Source organism: Ornithorhynchus anatinus, chromosome 4 (assembly GCF_004115215.2).
Source record: "Ornithorhynchus anatinus isolate Pmale09 chromosome 4, mOrnAna1.pri.v4, whole genome shotgun sequence".
Taxonomy (NCBI): Eukaryota; Metazoa; Chordata; class Mammalia; order Monotremata; family Ornithorhynchidae; genus Ornithorhynchus; species Ornithorhynchus anatinus.
Window position 1 is genome coordinate 76,099,207 of NC_041731.1, and position 15,406 is coordinate 76,114,612.

Genomic DNA, 15,406 nt, shown 5'->3' on the forward strand with positions numbered 1-15,406 from the left:
CTCCCTCCTACCCTTCCTTTCCAAACTCCTAGAGCGAGTCATCTACACTCGCTGCCTCAAATTCCTCAACTCCAACTCTCTCCTGAACCTCCTCCGATCTGGCTTACGTCCCCTCCCCTCCACCGAAACTGCCCTCTCAAAGGTCACCCGTAACCTCCTTCTTGCCAAATCCAACGGCTCCTACTCTATCCTGATCGTCCTCGACCTCTCAGCTGCCTCCGAAACTGTCGACCGTTCCCTTCTCCTCCACACCTTATCTCATCTCAGTTTCACGGACTCCATCCTCTCCGGGTTCTCCTCTTATCTCTCTGGCCGTTCATTCTCAGTCTCCTTCGCGGGCTCCTCCTCCCCTTCCCGTCCCCTAACTGTAGGGGTTCCTCAAGGGTCAGTTCTTGGTCCCCCTCTATTCTCCACCTGCACTCACTCCCATGGAGAACTCATTCGCTGCCACGGCTTCAGTTATCATCTCTATGAGGATGACACCCAAATCTACCTCTCCTCCCCTGTTCTCTCCCCCTCCCTCCAGGCTCGTTTCGTCTTCTGCCTTCGGGACGTCTCCACCCGGATGTCCGCCCCCCACCTAAAACTCAACGTGTCCAAGACTGAGCTCCTCATCTCCCCTCCCAAACCCAGTCCTCTCCCCCACTTTCCCATCACGGTGGACGGCACCACCATCCTTCCCGTCTCACAAGGCTGGAACCTTCGCTCTCTCACTCACCCCACACAACCCATCCTTCACCAGACCCTGCCGGTCTCACCTTCACAACATCGCCAAGATCTGCCCTCTTCCCTTCATCCAAACTGCTACCTTGCTGTTGGTACAGTCTCCTATCCCGACTGGATCACTTCATCAGCCTCCTCTCTTATCTCCCATCCTCCTGTCTCTCCCCGCTTCAGTCTACCCTTCACTCTGCTGTCCGGATTATCTTCCTACAGAAACGCTCTGGGCCTGTCACTCCCCTCCTCAAAACCCTCCAGAGGTTGCCTATCAACCTTCGCATCAAACTAAAACTCCTCACTCTTGGCTTCAAAGCTCCCCATCCCATTGCCCCCTCCTACCTCACCTCCCTCTTCTCTTTCTACAGCCCAGGCCGCACGCTCCGCTCCTCTGCGGATCACCTCCTCACGGTGCCTCGTTCTCACCTGTCCCTCCATCGACCCCTGGCCCACATCCTCCCACTGTCCTGGAATGCCCTCCCTCCTCACCTCCACCAAACTAACTCTCTTCCCCTCTTCAAAGCCCTACTGAGAGCTCACCTCCTCCAGAAGGCCTTCTCAGATGGAGACACCCACTTTTCCTTTGCTCCTCCTTCCCTCCTCATCACCCCTACTCCCTCCCTCTGCTCTCCCTGCCCACAGCACTTGTGCATATTGGTACATATCTATTACTCTATTTTATTAATGATGTGTATACATCTATAATTCTATTTATCTATCTTGATACTATTGATGCCTAACTACTTGTTTGGTTGTCCGTCTCCCCCTTCTACACTGTGAGCCCATTGTTGGGTAGAAATCGTCTCTACTGCCAAATTGTACTTTCCAAGCACTTAGTACAGTGCTCTGCACAGTAAGCGCTCAATAAATACAACTGAATGAATGAATTACTAAGCACTTGGGAGAATACAACAGAATTAGCAGACATGTCCCTGGCTCATAATGAGCTTATAGCCTAGAAGGGGAGACAAGCATATAATATGAATGATCTATAATATATAATTTAAAGATATGTACCTAAATGCTGTGGGGTTGGGAGATTATCAGGAATCCAAAGGTCACAATTTCAAAAGCTCTATAGCAAATCACCCATTTTCTGTGAAACAATAAAAGAATTTCATGTCACATTTGGAGCAAAAACCCCCAATACTCATGAGGTTGAACCCAATAAAGGAACAAGCAGAATCAATCAAAATGAATGGAAACCCACCCAATTTTTCCATTTTAAAAGTTGTGTTTTCCAAGAAATGTTACTTGCAGAGTGAACCCCTTTGATTTCTGAAATGTGTCTTCTCACCATAGCTACAGTTGCAATGAACCTATAAGTTATATATTATAAATTATACACGGAAATGTCCATGTCCCCCCCACCCCCCTGGACAGTCAGCTGCTTGTGGGCAGAGTACATATCTGCCAACTCTGTTGTACGGTAGTACAGCACGCAGCAAGTGCTCAATAAATCCCACTGATGATGTTGCTGACCCCAGGGACTACCCTGAGGGGTAAAATAGGGGACAGCTTATGACCATAAAACAAAAGATGCTTTTACAGAGAAAGCCCCGTGGGTGTTCTAAATGAAAAACCCTTGAGGAACAATGCTCATCTTCCGAATTGGAGCTTGCGATCACACATGCAGAACCTGAGAATGACTGTGGATGAAAAATCTGACCAACTCTTCCCTAAAAAGGCACGGATTTAGATGGCAGTCCCAAGGGTACTTGGCGGGAGCGGAGAATGAAGGATCGCACTCTTCAGTCTACTGCCAGTGCCCCAACATGACCCTGTCGGTCCAGGCCCCAGGTGAGGAGATGGCCCTGGCATCCAGACCTGCCCTCGGACGGGCTGCTCTTTATTTAGTCCGGTCGGCTTAGGAGGACCAATCTCCAATACTTACAGCTAAGGTACTTTAAACCGGGAGGTCACAACGCATAGACATTTCTTTAAATACTTCACGAGGGGTAGCGGTGTAGAATTCGGTATCGAGGAAAAGGCCCGTCGTAAACTAAGAGCAGAAGGCAAAGTTCTTGCTTTCCGAAAATCAATGTGCGATGCGAAGTAGGAGACTGCAAAACTTGGAGGACTGTGCTTGACAGTAATGTTCACTTCTGTCTGATAATTTAAAAATTCACCCAAAGTAATTACACCCAACTAATACACACCACCATATTTTCGATCAAGCCTGCCTTTGTAGATGAATATGTTCAACTGCCCATTCAACTTTTACTGGCCCTGTCCACACTCGGGAATATAACTTTAGCCTCCGTTCACGAGCTCTCGTCACTGCAGAAAGGGAACACGAGCTATTTCAGCAAAGAAAAAGCTTAAATTAAAAAGGTACGAGATGTATTTTGAGTCTGCTGACTGATATTTCAGGTTATACACAGGAAAAGATTTGCCTGGCTGTATTCAAATCTCACCTGGAAAAAGAACCTGCCGATTTGAAAAGTGAATGCAGTAGACAGTTGCAGTTATGCCCTTAAAACTATTTCAGTATCTTGTTGCTACTCTGGCTATAATCACAGATGAGAGAATTTAATGCTCGGCACCAAGGTCCATTCTAGATGGAGAAGAGAGGGGGTTGATAGAGTAAAGTGGGAGTCCTTTGGGTCAATTATTTTAATGTGAGAGGTTCCAAATTTCATTAAATCTATCAAATCGCCTGTCTAAGTGATCAGAATCTGAGTGCAATCTCTTTACTACTGAAGGCAAAAAGGCAATTTCCTTCTCGAGTCCCCCATTTAAATTGTGCATGTTGTTCCTTTTCCACTCAAGACCGGGAAGACTCACAATAAGAGGGATTTAGGTGAGACCAACAGAGGTGAGAGAGTAGGTCAGATAAATCCTGCAAGGTTAGGGGCAGATCTAGCTGATGCTAAATATGTCCCCGCCCAGGGTTCAGTTCTGGGTCCCCTTCTATTTTCCATCTGCACCAACTCCCTTGGAGAACTCATTCGCTCACGTGGTTTCAACTACCATCTCCTATGCGGATGATGCCTAGGTGGACATCTCCAGCCTTGATCTCTCTCCTCCTCTGCAGCCTCACATTTCCTCTTGCCTTCAGGACATCTCTACTTGAATGGCCCACTGACGCATCAAACTTAAACGTGCCGAAAACAGAACTCCTCGCCTTTCCACCCAAATCCTGTCCTCCCCAAGGCCTTCCCCCTCACTGTAGAGAGCACCATCATCTCTCCCGCCTCACGAACCCATAACCTGGGTCGTATCCTTGACTCAACCCTCTCATTCAATCTTTCATACTCTACGTGTTACCAAATTCTGTCGGTTCTGCTGCACAACAATGCTAAAATCCACCCTCTTCTCTCCATCCAAAACGCTACCCACGTTAACCCAAGCTTTTATCCTCTCCCGGCTTAACTACCGCATCGGCCTCCTCGCTGACCTTCCTGCCTCCCGCCTCTCCCCACTCCAGTCCACATTTCACGCTGCGGGCGGAATCACTTTTCCACAACAACGATCGGGCCGTGTCTTCCCACTCCTCGAGAACCTCCGATAGTTGCTCATCCATCTCCGCAAACAGGAGCTCCTTACCATCACCTTCAGAGCACACAATCACTGTGCCCCCTCCAACCTCACGTCGCTGCTCTCCTCCTACAACCCAATCCCGCACTACTTGACTCCTCTGTCAACCTCCTCACTGTACCACAACCTCGTCTATCCCACTGCTTCTGGCCTGGAACACCCTTCCTCTTCAAATGTTACGACGACTCTCCCCACCCCCTTCCTCTTCAAATGTTACGACTCTCCCCACCAGTTCCAAGTCTTATCGGAGGCCCATCTCTTCCAAGAGGCCTTCCCTCACTAAGCCCCCCTTTCCTCTTCTCCCACTCCTTTGTACAAAGCCCTTTTACTTGGATTTGCACCCATTATTTACCCTTCCCTCAGACCCACGGCACTTATGTGCATATCTATAATTGACATATTAATGCCTGTCCCCCTCCACCTTTTTATAGTATTTGCTACGTGCTTACCATGCGCCAGACACCGTACTAGCTAAAAACAAACTTATCAAGTTGTCCGAGTCCCACGTGGGGCTCACAGTCTCAATCCCCATTTTACAGATGAGGCCCTGAAAAGTTAAGACTTCTCTAGACTGCAAGCTCACTGCGAGTGGAGAAGGTGTCTACCAACTCCACTCTGCTGTCCTCTCCCAAGCATCTGTACAGCGCTCCATAAATGGTTGAGTCTAAGAACTTTTAAAAAATATAAAGAGGAAAGCCTGAGAACACAGCCCCAGATTCATACAAGAGAAATCTACCTGTAGGACATTAGCTGTAGTAGGGAATTTTAGAGGAGCTTGGTCACTGCAAGAGTCTTACACACTAACTCTTTGGAGACAGTTATCTTTACATTGCCTACAGGACCTTAATTATAATGATAATGGCATTTATAAAGCACTCACTCTGTGCCAGGGAGTGTATTAAACTCTGGGGTAGATACAAGATAATCAGGTCCCTCATGGGGCTCACAGTCTAAGTGGGAGGGAGAACAGGTACTGACTCCCCATTTAACAGATGAGGGAACTGAGGCAAAGTGAAATCAAGTGACTTGGCCCAAGTCACACGGCAGATAAGTGATGGAGTTGGGACTCGAACCCAGGACTCCTGACTCCCAGGCTCATGCTCCTTCTCCTAAGCAACAATGCTTCTGAACAAGCTGTGCTTCACTGAACTTTGAGTGCTTCTTTGTTTCACTGGCATCTGAACCAAAGAGGATTGGGTGACATGCCTGACTCTGTGATCAAGCAGTGAACCTGAGAGAAAGACTATTTCAATTCAATTCTGGTTTCCAACTGATCTGACACCTATAGGGGGTTTGAATTAATGATAAACTCAACGGGATCGGGCATTTTTAAAAGCACGTGTTTCGTTTCTTCAATTTTTATCTAAGTTCAGTATAAAACCCCACAAAAGCAGATCAAAATTTTAAGAACCTACAGCCTAATTTAAGGAAATGTACTCACTTTAGGATAGAGGAATGTTGTGTGTTACTAGGTTACGACATATTCCAAAAGGACATCACAATCAACATTTAGATTGTTGACAGCCTGACCATTACAAAGCCCTTCAGGTTTGTACATACACACAAATCACACACAAGGTTACAGTGTAGAATTCAACTTTACAAAATGGGATGGTTCTGGACAATTTAAAAATCTCTCCTGGCAGATCTTTGTTGTAGAAGGCTCTCGCTTTCAGGGGTCTCCAAGGGAGGACTACAGTGATTTTCTTATTAAAATAACTTGTTTTTGAAAATGAATCATTGCTTTCTACTGAGATCTTACTGGGAGCCACGCACTTGGGAGACTTGCTGTCGTCGTCTTATGCCGTCGAGTCGGGTCCGACCCATAGTGACGCCACAGACACATCTCTCCCAGAAGGCCCCGTCTCCATCTGCAATCATTCTGGTGGCGGATCCAGAGAGTTTTTTTGGGAAAAACATGGAAGTGGTTGACCACTGCCTCTTCCGTGCAGTAAACGAGTCTCTGCCCTCGACTCTCTCCCGTGCCGCCGCTGCCCAGCACGGGTGAGTTTGGACTCGTAGCAGATTGTCTGCCACTCTCTAGCACTGTCCAAGCTAGGAACGGAATGGCCAGGCCTCTGCTTGACTCTCCCTCCCGTAGGCGTGACTGGTAGAGGACTGGAAACTCTCCAGGTGCCACCCTGAGAGCACTTGGGAGAGTACAATACAATAAGTACTACTTAGACTGTGAGCAACACGTAGGACAGAAACTGGGTCCAACTTAACCGACCTGTATCTACCCCCAGCGCTTAGCACACTCTCTGGCCCAACAGTCGGCCCTTAAATACCATAAAAAAGTTGGAAGATATGCTCCCTGCCACGCCTTCTGAAGGATGTTCAGTGGAAGATGAAACAAATTTGGCTAAGCAGTCAGAGATCCAGAAAATGGCAAATTCCCTCTAAGACTTTAAAAATTCCACAAATGTGTTTTCAGAGTTGGCTTCCTTATCCAATAAACCGCCTGTGCCGTTCACTTCCACTGCGACTTTACAGCTCACACCTACGCTCACACTTGAGGCCTTACCTGTGTTTCCAAATAAATTTTATGTTAAAATACGGTATGTATGTCGTTCAACGGTAATTAGCATTTCCGTTAACCAGCAATTTCTTCACTCCTCATAATTTTCTTAGACCGGTACCAATTTGACATGTGATATTATCAATTCCGTCCTAACTGGTAACTGGGTACTAAACAACGCCTCTTTATAAACACTTCCAAATTTTGGCAAATCAAAGGTAAAGATGCAATGACTCCCAAGGAGTAGCATTCACGGACTTACATCTAAAAAAAAGACTTCACAATTAGAATAGAACTCTCTGTTTAACACTATTCTGGAATTTTTTAAGTACCGATAGAATAATCTGTCCTCAGTTCTGACCAAAAGACAAGAGTTCGGTCCAAGCACAAAATTCCCCTACCTCTATTTACTTTACAAATTGAAGTTCCTTCCCTTCCTTACACACATTCAAGTACCTCGGAACAGGTGATTCGGAAGAACGCGGTGCAATTTACGCTGAGAAGACAGTCAGAGGTATCCTACGTAGTAACTTCTTTTGGTTTCCTTAGTTGGCGTAAAAAATTAAATCGATATTTTGACCTGCGTAATTGCACGAATAACTTTCACTCTCGGTTAGGCGCGCCTTAATATCAAGTCGAAAGTGTCTACAGATGTCACAACTTCAAACCGAGCCTCCAGAAAGCTTATCGGTGGCCGCTTGCAGAAACTACGCCCAGTGAATTCACCGTTCCACCTATTTAGTCACCGAAAGGCTACATCACAATGGTGAAACGTTTTTTCTCCAATTACAGCTCCACATTTTATCTCCACATGCTACAAGTTTCCACGTTACTGCTGTGGGCAGGCACAGTGTCTGCTTATTGTCCTCCTGCACCCTCCCAAAGCGCTTAGCTCGATAGTGAGCGCTCGATAAATACAATGGAATGAAACGAATGATTCTCCTTAGGAGAAAAATGAGGAAAGGAAAAGTTTTCAAGCCAACAGGGCACTTTATGGACGGGAAGAGGGAGAAAAAATTTAAAGTACAGTTGAAAGCGGGGCCGGCAAGTCACGGTGGTGTCACAAAGCACACCTTCCAGAGTTTACCTACCCCTTTCAAACCTTTCAAGCCACGCAAGGGGTCCTGGGGGGGGGGGAGCAGTGAACTCGGGTATCTGTCCATCCCCCCCATTTCTGTGGGCACTGACAGCAGTCCAAATACCGCTGGGCTTGCTCCCTAGATGCAAAGACAAAACCTCCTCCACGCCTGGTGGGAAGCAGCTGAGCCTCAGCAAAAAAAAAAGGGCCTCCCATGTCTTTCCAAAGTCCGAAAACCGAATAGCCTCTGGCTAAAAGAGGGAAAGGGTGAGGGAAAACCACTCCTGGAAGGATTAAGGCGAGTTTCCCTACAACAGGAGGTGCCACTCGGGAATCCTGTTATCTGCCCACCTCCCTCTGCCCCAACCCTCCTCCCCTCCCAGCTAGACCACCTGGCCCGACTTAGAAGAGTACTTGGCACATAGTAAGCGCTTAACAAGTACTGTAATTATTATTATTATTATGACTCTCTCCCCACCAGGCTCTCGACCCCTCCCCACCCCTACACCACCAGGCCCCACTTGGAACAGTGCTTGTACCCCAATAATGATTATTAACATGATCCCGTCCTCACCAGGCGCCCGCTCCCTCCCCTCAACACCACCAGGCCCAAAGTAGAAGAGTGTTTGACACACAGTAAGCACTTAACAAGTACCATACTAATTATCATTATTAGGACCCTCTCCCCTCCAGACCCAACTGCAAAGAGTGCTTGGCACACAGTAAGCGCTTAACACGTACCATCAGAGAAGCAGCGTGGCTCAGTGGAAAGAGCATGGGCTTTGGAGTCAGAGGTCATGAGTTTGAATCCCAGCTCTGCCACTTGTCAGCTGTGTGACTGTGGGCAAGTCACTTCACTTCTCTGGGCCTCAGTGACCTCATCTGTAAAATGGGGATTAAGACTGTGAGCCCCATGTGGGACAACCTGATTCCCCCGTGTCTCCCCCAGCGCTTAGAACAGTGCTCTGCACATAGTAAGCGCTTAACAAATACCAACATTATTATTATTATTATCAGAATGATATTCTTGTTATTCTGAGCCCCTCCCCACCAGGCACGACTTGGAACAGTGCTTAGCCCATAGTAAGAGCTTAACAAGTAACACAATAATAACAATAAGTTATTATTATGATCCCCTCCCTGCTACGCCACCAGGCCCAACTTTGAGAAGTGATTGGCACCCAGTAAGCACTTAAGTACCATGATGATGATGATGGTAGTTAAGTGCTTACTATGTGCCAAGCACTGTTCTATTATTAGGACCCCTCCCCCCCACACCACCAGGCTCCATTTAAGAGTGCTTGGCACCACTAAGAGCTAACACGTACCATAATAATCATGATTATTATTTTTCTGAGCTCCTCCCCACAAAGCCCCCCCTCCCCCAAACCAGGCACAACTTGGAACAGTGCTTGGCCCATAGAAAGCACTTAAGTACCACGACAATAATAATAATTACGATCCCCTCCTCACCGGGCCCAATTCAGAAGAATGCTTGGCACATAGTATGCACTTAAAAAGTCCCCGCTGTTGTGTAGGGATTGTCTATTTGTTGCTGAATTGTACTTTCCTAGCGCTTAGTAAAGTGCTCTGCACACAGTAAGCGCTCAATAAATACGACTGAATGAAAGTACCATAATCATTATCATTATCAGGGCCCCCTCCCCACAAGACCCCCGATACCTTCCCCCCTACACCACCAGGCCCAACTTAGAAGAGTGCTTGGCGCACAGTAAATGCGTACCATAATAATCATATTATTATTATTATTGTTCTGAGCCCCTCCCCAACAGGCCCCTGACCAACCAGGCACGACCTGGAACAGTGCTTAGCCCATAGTAAGCGCTTCAGAAGTACCACAACAACAATAGTAATTATTATTACTACGATCCCCTCCTCACCAGGCCCAACTTAGAAGAGCGCCTGGTGCGCAGTAAGTGCTTAACAGGTACCATAATCATTATTATTCTTATTATGATTATTACTCCGAGCCCCTCCACCAACCAGGCACAACCTGGAACAGTGCTTAGGCCATAGTAAGCGCTTAACAAGAACCACAACAATCATTATTATTATGATCCCCTCCTCACCAGGCCCAAGTGAGAAGAGCGCTTGGCGCACAGTAAGCGCTTAGTACGTACTAAAATCATCATCATTATTATTATTATTCTGAGCCCCACCCCCACCAGGCACGACCTGGAGCAGTGCTTCGCCCATAGTAAGCGCTAAACAAGTACCACCATAATCAGAATAATTACTATGATCCCCTCCTCACCAGGCCCAACTGGGAAGAGTGCTTGGCGCACCGTAAGCGCTTAACAGGTACCACAATAACCGTGATTATTATTATTTTGACCTCCCCCTCACCAGGCCCGACCTGAAGCAGCGCTTCGCCCACAGTAAGCGCTTAACAAATACCACATCAATCATAGCTATTATTACTACGATCCCCCCCGACCAGGCTCAACTTAGAGGAGCGCCTGGCGCACAGTAAGCGCTTAGCATGTACCATAACCATCAATTATTATTATTATTAGTCCGAGCCCCTCCCCACCAGGCGCACACATACACCAGGTCCGACCTGCAGCAGCGCTTCGCTCATAGTAAGCGCATAAGAAGTGCTGCATCAATCATAACAGTTATTACTCTGATCCCCCACCTCACCAGCCCCAACCTAGAGGAGCGCTTAGCGCACCGTAAGCACTTAGCACCTACCCTAATGATCAATTATTATTATTATTATTATTATTATTATTCTGAGCCACACGCACACACCAGGCCCGACCTGCAGCAGCGCTTCGCTCACAGTAAGCACTTAAGAAGTGCCACATGGACCATAATAATTATTATGATCCCTCCCTCACCAGCCCCAACTTAGACGAGCGCTTGGCGCACAGTTAGCACTCAGCACCTACCATAATCATTTATTATTATTATTCTTCTGAGCCCCCACCCCACACACATATACACACCAGGCCCGACCTGCAGCAGCGCTTTGCTCATAGTAAGCGCTTAACCAGCCCATCAATCATAATAATTATTATGATTCCCCCCACCAGGCCCAGCTTCCAGGAGCACTTGGTGCACAGTAAGCGCTCAGCACCCCCCATAATCGTAAAGTATTATTATTATTGTTCTGAGCCACACACATACACACACACACACACACAGCAGGCCCGACCTGCAGCAGCGCTTCGCTCATAGTAAGCGCTTAAGTACCACCACATCAATCATAATTATTATGATCCTTCCACCAGGCTCAACTTGGAGGAGCTCTTGGTGCACAATAAGCACTTAGCACCTACCATCATTATCAATTATTATTATTATTCTGAGCCCCCCCATAATCTATTATTATTATTCTGAGCCCCTCCACACTCAGAATCAATTATGATTATTCTGAGCCCCCCACACTCAGAATCAATTGTCATCATTATTATGAGCCCCCAGACTCAAATGATTATTATTCTGAGCCTCCCACTCATAATCTATTATTATTATTCTGAGCCCTTCCAGACTCATCATCAATTACGATTATTATTCTGAGCCTCTCCACACTCATTATCAATTATGATTATTATTTTGAACCCCTCCACACCCACAATCAATTATTATTATTATGGGCCCCCAGACTCAAATGATTATTATTCTGAGCCTCCCACTCATAATCTATTATTATTCTGAGCCCCTCCACACTCATCATCAATTATTATTATTATTATTTTGAGCCCCTCAATACTCATCATCAATTATTATTATCATTATTACGAGCCCCCAGACTCAAATTATTATTACGAGCCTCCCACTCATAATCTATTATTATTCTGAGCCCCACCACACTCATCATCAATGATTCTTATTCTGAGCCCCTCCACCCTCATTACCAATTACTATTATTTTGAGCCCCTCAACACTCATAATCAGTCATCATTATTCTGGGCCCCCCCCGACTCAAATTATTATTCTGAGCCTCCCACTCAGAATCTGTTATCATTTTGAGCCCCTCCACACTTATAATCAATTATCACTCTTATTCTGAGCCCCTCCACCCTCACCATCAATTATCACGAGCCCCCAGACTCAAACGATTCTTATTCTGAGCCCCTCCACCCTCATTATCAATGATTATTATTTTGAGCCCCTCAACACTCATAATCAGCCATCATTATTCTGGGCCCCCCCGACTCAAATTATTATTCTGAGCCTCCCGCTCAGAATCTGTTATCATTTTGAGCCCCTCCACACTTATAATCGATTATTATTATTCTGAGCCCCTCCACACTCATTATCAATGATGACCATGAATATTCCGAGCCCCCCCCCCCCCGCCCTGCACCGGCGCACGGGGCCTAAGAGCTTGGGCAAGCCCCTTGCCTTCCTCGGGGCCTTCCTCCTCCTCCTCCTCCTCCTCCTCCTCCTCCTCGGCCTGAAGCCTCTCAGCCCCGCAGCGCTTAAGCCTAAGCGGTCGGGACGGACCAGGGGGCGGCGGAGCCCGAGAGCGGGCCGATTGAACAGCTGCCCCCGTCGTCACCAAGAGGGAGCCCCCCTGACGCCGGTGAGGACTGGCAATCATTTTGCTTCTTCTCCTCAGATTTTGGGGGGCGAGGATCGGCCCCCCCCCCCGCCCCCCTCGCGTGTGTCACCTCGGGGTCCGCGGGGGGAAGGAGGCCTGCGGCCCCTGCTGAGGCGAGGCGAGGCTCGGGTGGTCGGGCCGCCGCCGCCTCCTCGTCGTCGTCGTCGTCCTCCTCCTCCTCCTCCTCCCTCCAACAGCCAAGATGGCGCCGGGGGCGTCCGCCGCTCTTCCTGCCGCCCAAACCCTCCGTTCAAATCGGCAGGATGTTTACGGTCAAAATGGGCCCCGACGCGCCTGCGCCGACGGTCCCCCTCCTTCCCCCTCCCCGGCCACACCCAGGGCGCAGGCGCGAGCGCACGCGCCCCGCCCCGCGGCTCTCCCCATTGGCCGAGCCGAAGCGGCGCACGCGCAGACCCACCCCCCTCCAGTCCGCCCTCCCCCGGGGCCCTCCCACCGGGCCAGGGATGGAGCCTGCGCGGAAGGCCGCGGGGGGCAGGGGGAGGGAGCGGAGGAGAGTCGCTGCGGCGCATGCGCCAGGGCCGGCGGGAGAGTCGCTCCGGCGCATGCGCCAGGGCCGCGGGAGAGTCGCTCCGGCGCATACGCGAAAGCCGGCGGGAGAGTCGCTCCGGCGCATGCGCGAGGGCCGCGGGAGAGTCGCTCCGGCGCATGCGTGAAGGCCTCGGCCGGCCCCTGGCCTGCGCTGTTAATGGGCGGGGCCCCCGTGCAAGTCAGCGCTAGATAATAATAATAATAATAATGATGCTATTTGTTGAGCGCTTACTCTGTGCAAAGCACTATTCTGAGCGCTAAATGCACATGCTCCGTGCCTGGCAAACCCACTCTGGATGGTGGTGGAGTGGGTTTTTTTTTAAAGGCACGACTAAAAACTAAATTCAGCTGTTTCCAAAAAAGCTAAAAGTTTTAATCGCCCCAAGTGTTTCCTTTTTTCTCATTATTTAAAAACTTGACCTGGCACTTCTGCGGTCCGGTGAGGTGTGCAAACTTGCCTCCCCCCACCCCCAATTTAGGAGAGCCTGCTGCTTTCTTTCATTTAATAATAATAATAATAATGTTGGTATTGGTTAAGCGCTTACTATGTGCAGAGCGCTGTTCTAAGCGCTGGAGTAGATACAGGGTCATCAAGGGGTCCCACGTGAGGCTCACAGTCTTCATCCCCATTTTACAGATGAGGCAGCAGAGGCCCAGAGCAGTGAAGTGACTCGCCCACAGCCACACAGCTGACGAGTGGCAGAGGGGGGATTCGAACCCATGACCTCTGACTCCCAAAGGAGGCCAAAGAGTTTCCTGGAGGAGGAGAATGCCTTCTAACGTTAGTTTCCACTTGGCTTCTTTACATCCTCGCGCATGGACTTCAAATAAAATCAATATTAGAGTAGAAGCCCGCCAGAAGCTTTAAGAGGGAAGCACCAGCACCCCTCCTCAAAACCCTCCAAAGTTTGCACCGGGGCCAGGCGGGCTTCAAGTCAATCATCGGTGGTACTTATTGAACGCTCACTCGATGCGGAACACTCTTTCATCATCACCCTCAACAGTGGTGTCGACTGAGCGCTTAGCCTGTGTGTAGAGTACCGTACTTTGTCCTTGGGAGAGTACAAGGCGAAGGGGTTGGTAGACACTGTCCCTGCCCACAGTCAGTTCGCCGTCTCGGGGGGGAGGCAGACATCCAGAAAGATGAATAAATTTATAAGATCTAATTCGTAGCTGTGTACACAAGTGCCGTGGGGCCAGGGTGGAGCAAATGCCGAATGCCCAAAGGTCACGGATCCGAACGCGGAGGCGACGTTAAAGGGAGAGGGAGTGGGGAGAAAAGCGGGCTGTCGTAGGGGGAGGCCTCTTGGAGGAGGTGTGATTCTAATAATGCTTTGAAGGAGGGGAGATTGGGGGCGTCAAGAGCCCGGGCTTGGGAGGCAGAGGTCATGGGTTCTCATCGTTAATAATAATAATAATAATAATGTTAGTATTTGTTGAGCGCTTACTCTGTGCAGAGCTCTGTTCTAAGCACTGGGGGAGATACAGGGTCATCGGGTTGTCCCACATGAGGCTCCCGGTCTTCATCCCCATTTTCCAGATGAGGTCACTGAGGCCCTGAGAAGTGAAGTGACTTGCCCAAAGTCACACAGCCGAGAAGTGGCCGAGCCGGAATTGGAACCCGTGACCTCTGTCTGCCAAGCCCGGCCTCTTTGCACTGAGCCACGCTGGTTCCCGTTATTATTAATGAGAGCAGCGTGGCTCAGTGGAAAGAGCCCGGGCTTGGAAGTCAGAGGTCATGGCCACTTATCGGCTGTGTGACTTTGGGCAAGTCACTTCACTTCTCTGGGCCTCAGTGACCTCACCTGTCAAATGGGGATGAAGACCGTGAGCCCCACGTGGGACAACCTGATTACCTTGTATCGACCCCGGCGCTTAGAACAGTGTTTTACACATAGTAAGCGCTTAACAAACACCATAATGATAATAGTAATAGTAATTTGGAGACGGGGAGGAAGTTCCCGGCCAGAGGGAGAATGTGGGATGGCGGTCAACCGAGAGACAGGCGCAAGCAGCGTGGCTCAGTGGAAAGAGCCCGGGCTTGGGAGTCAGAGGTCACGGGTTCGGATGCCGGCTCGGCCACTTGTCGGCTGTGTGACCGTGGGCAAGTCACTTTACTTCTCTGTGCCTCAGTGACCTCATCCGTAAAATGGGGGTGAAGACTGTGAGCCTCACGTGGGACAACCCGATGACCCTGTATCTCCCCCAGCGCTTAGATCAGTGCTCGGCACATACTAAGCGCTTAACAAACACCAACATTATTATTATTAGTAACTGGGGCACAGTGAACAAGCGGCATTAGAGGAGTGAAGTGGTGGGAGGGGGCAAGGTGGTGGAGCGCTTTAAAGCCGATGGAAGGAATTTCTGTTTGATGTGGACGAGGAGTAGGGAGGACCCTTGGAGTAGGGAGGAGGAGGAGGAGGAGGCACGG

General features: G+C 49.0%; 1 protein-coding gene across 4 annotated transcripts in view; it reads right to left on the reverse strand.

The window, feature by feature from the left end:
* Positions 1 to 12,702, reverse strand: part of RAD21 (RAD21 cohesin complex component) — a 35,861-nt gene extending 23,159 nt beyond the window's left edge. Inside the window, exons 1-2 of one of the 4 annotated variants that reach the window (XM_029062971.2) lie at positions 12,497 to 12,702; positions 1,735 to 1,813 (exon numbers count right to left, since the gene is read on the reverse strand). The gene's annotated coding sequence lies outside the window, so the exon portion shown is untranslated. Of the gene's footprint in view, positions 1 to 1,734; positions 1,814 to 7,231; positions 7,461 to 12,496 lie in introns of those variants that run through there. The other 3 variants (XM_029062970.2, XM_007663804.4, XM_007663808.4) reach the window with 3 other exon arrangements.
* Between the last annotated feature and the right edge of the window lie 2,704 nt (positions 12,703 to 15,406).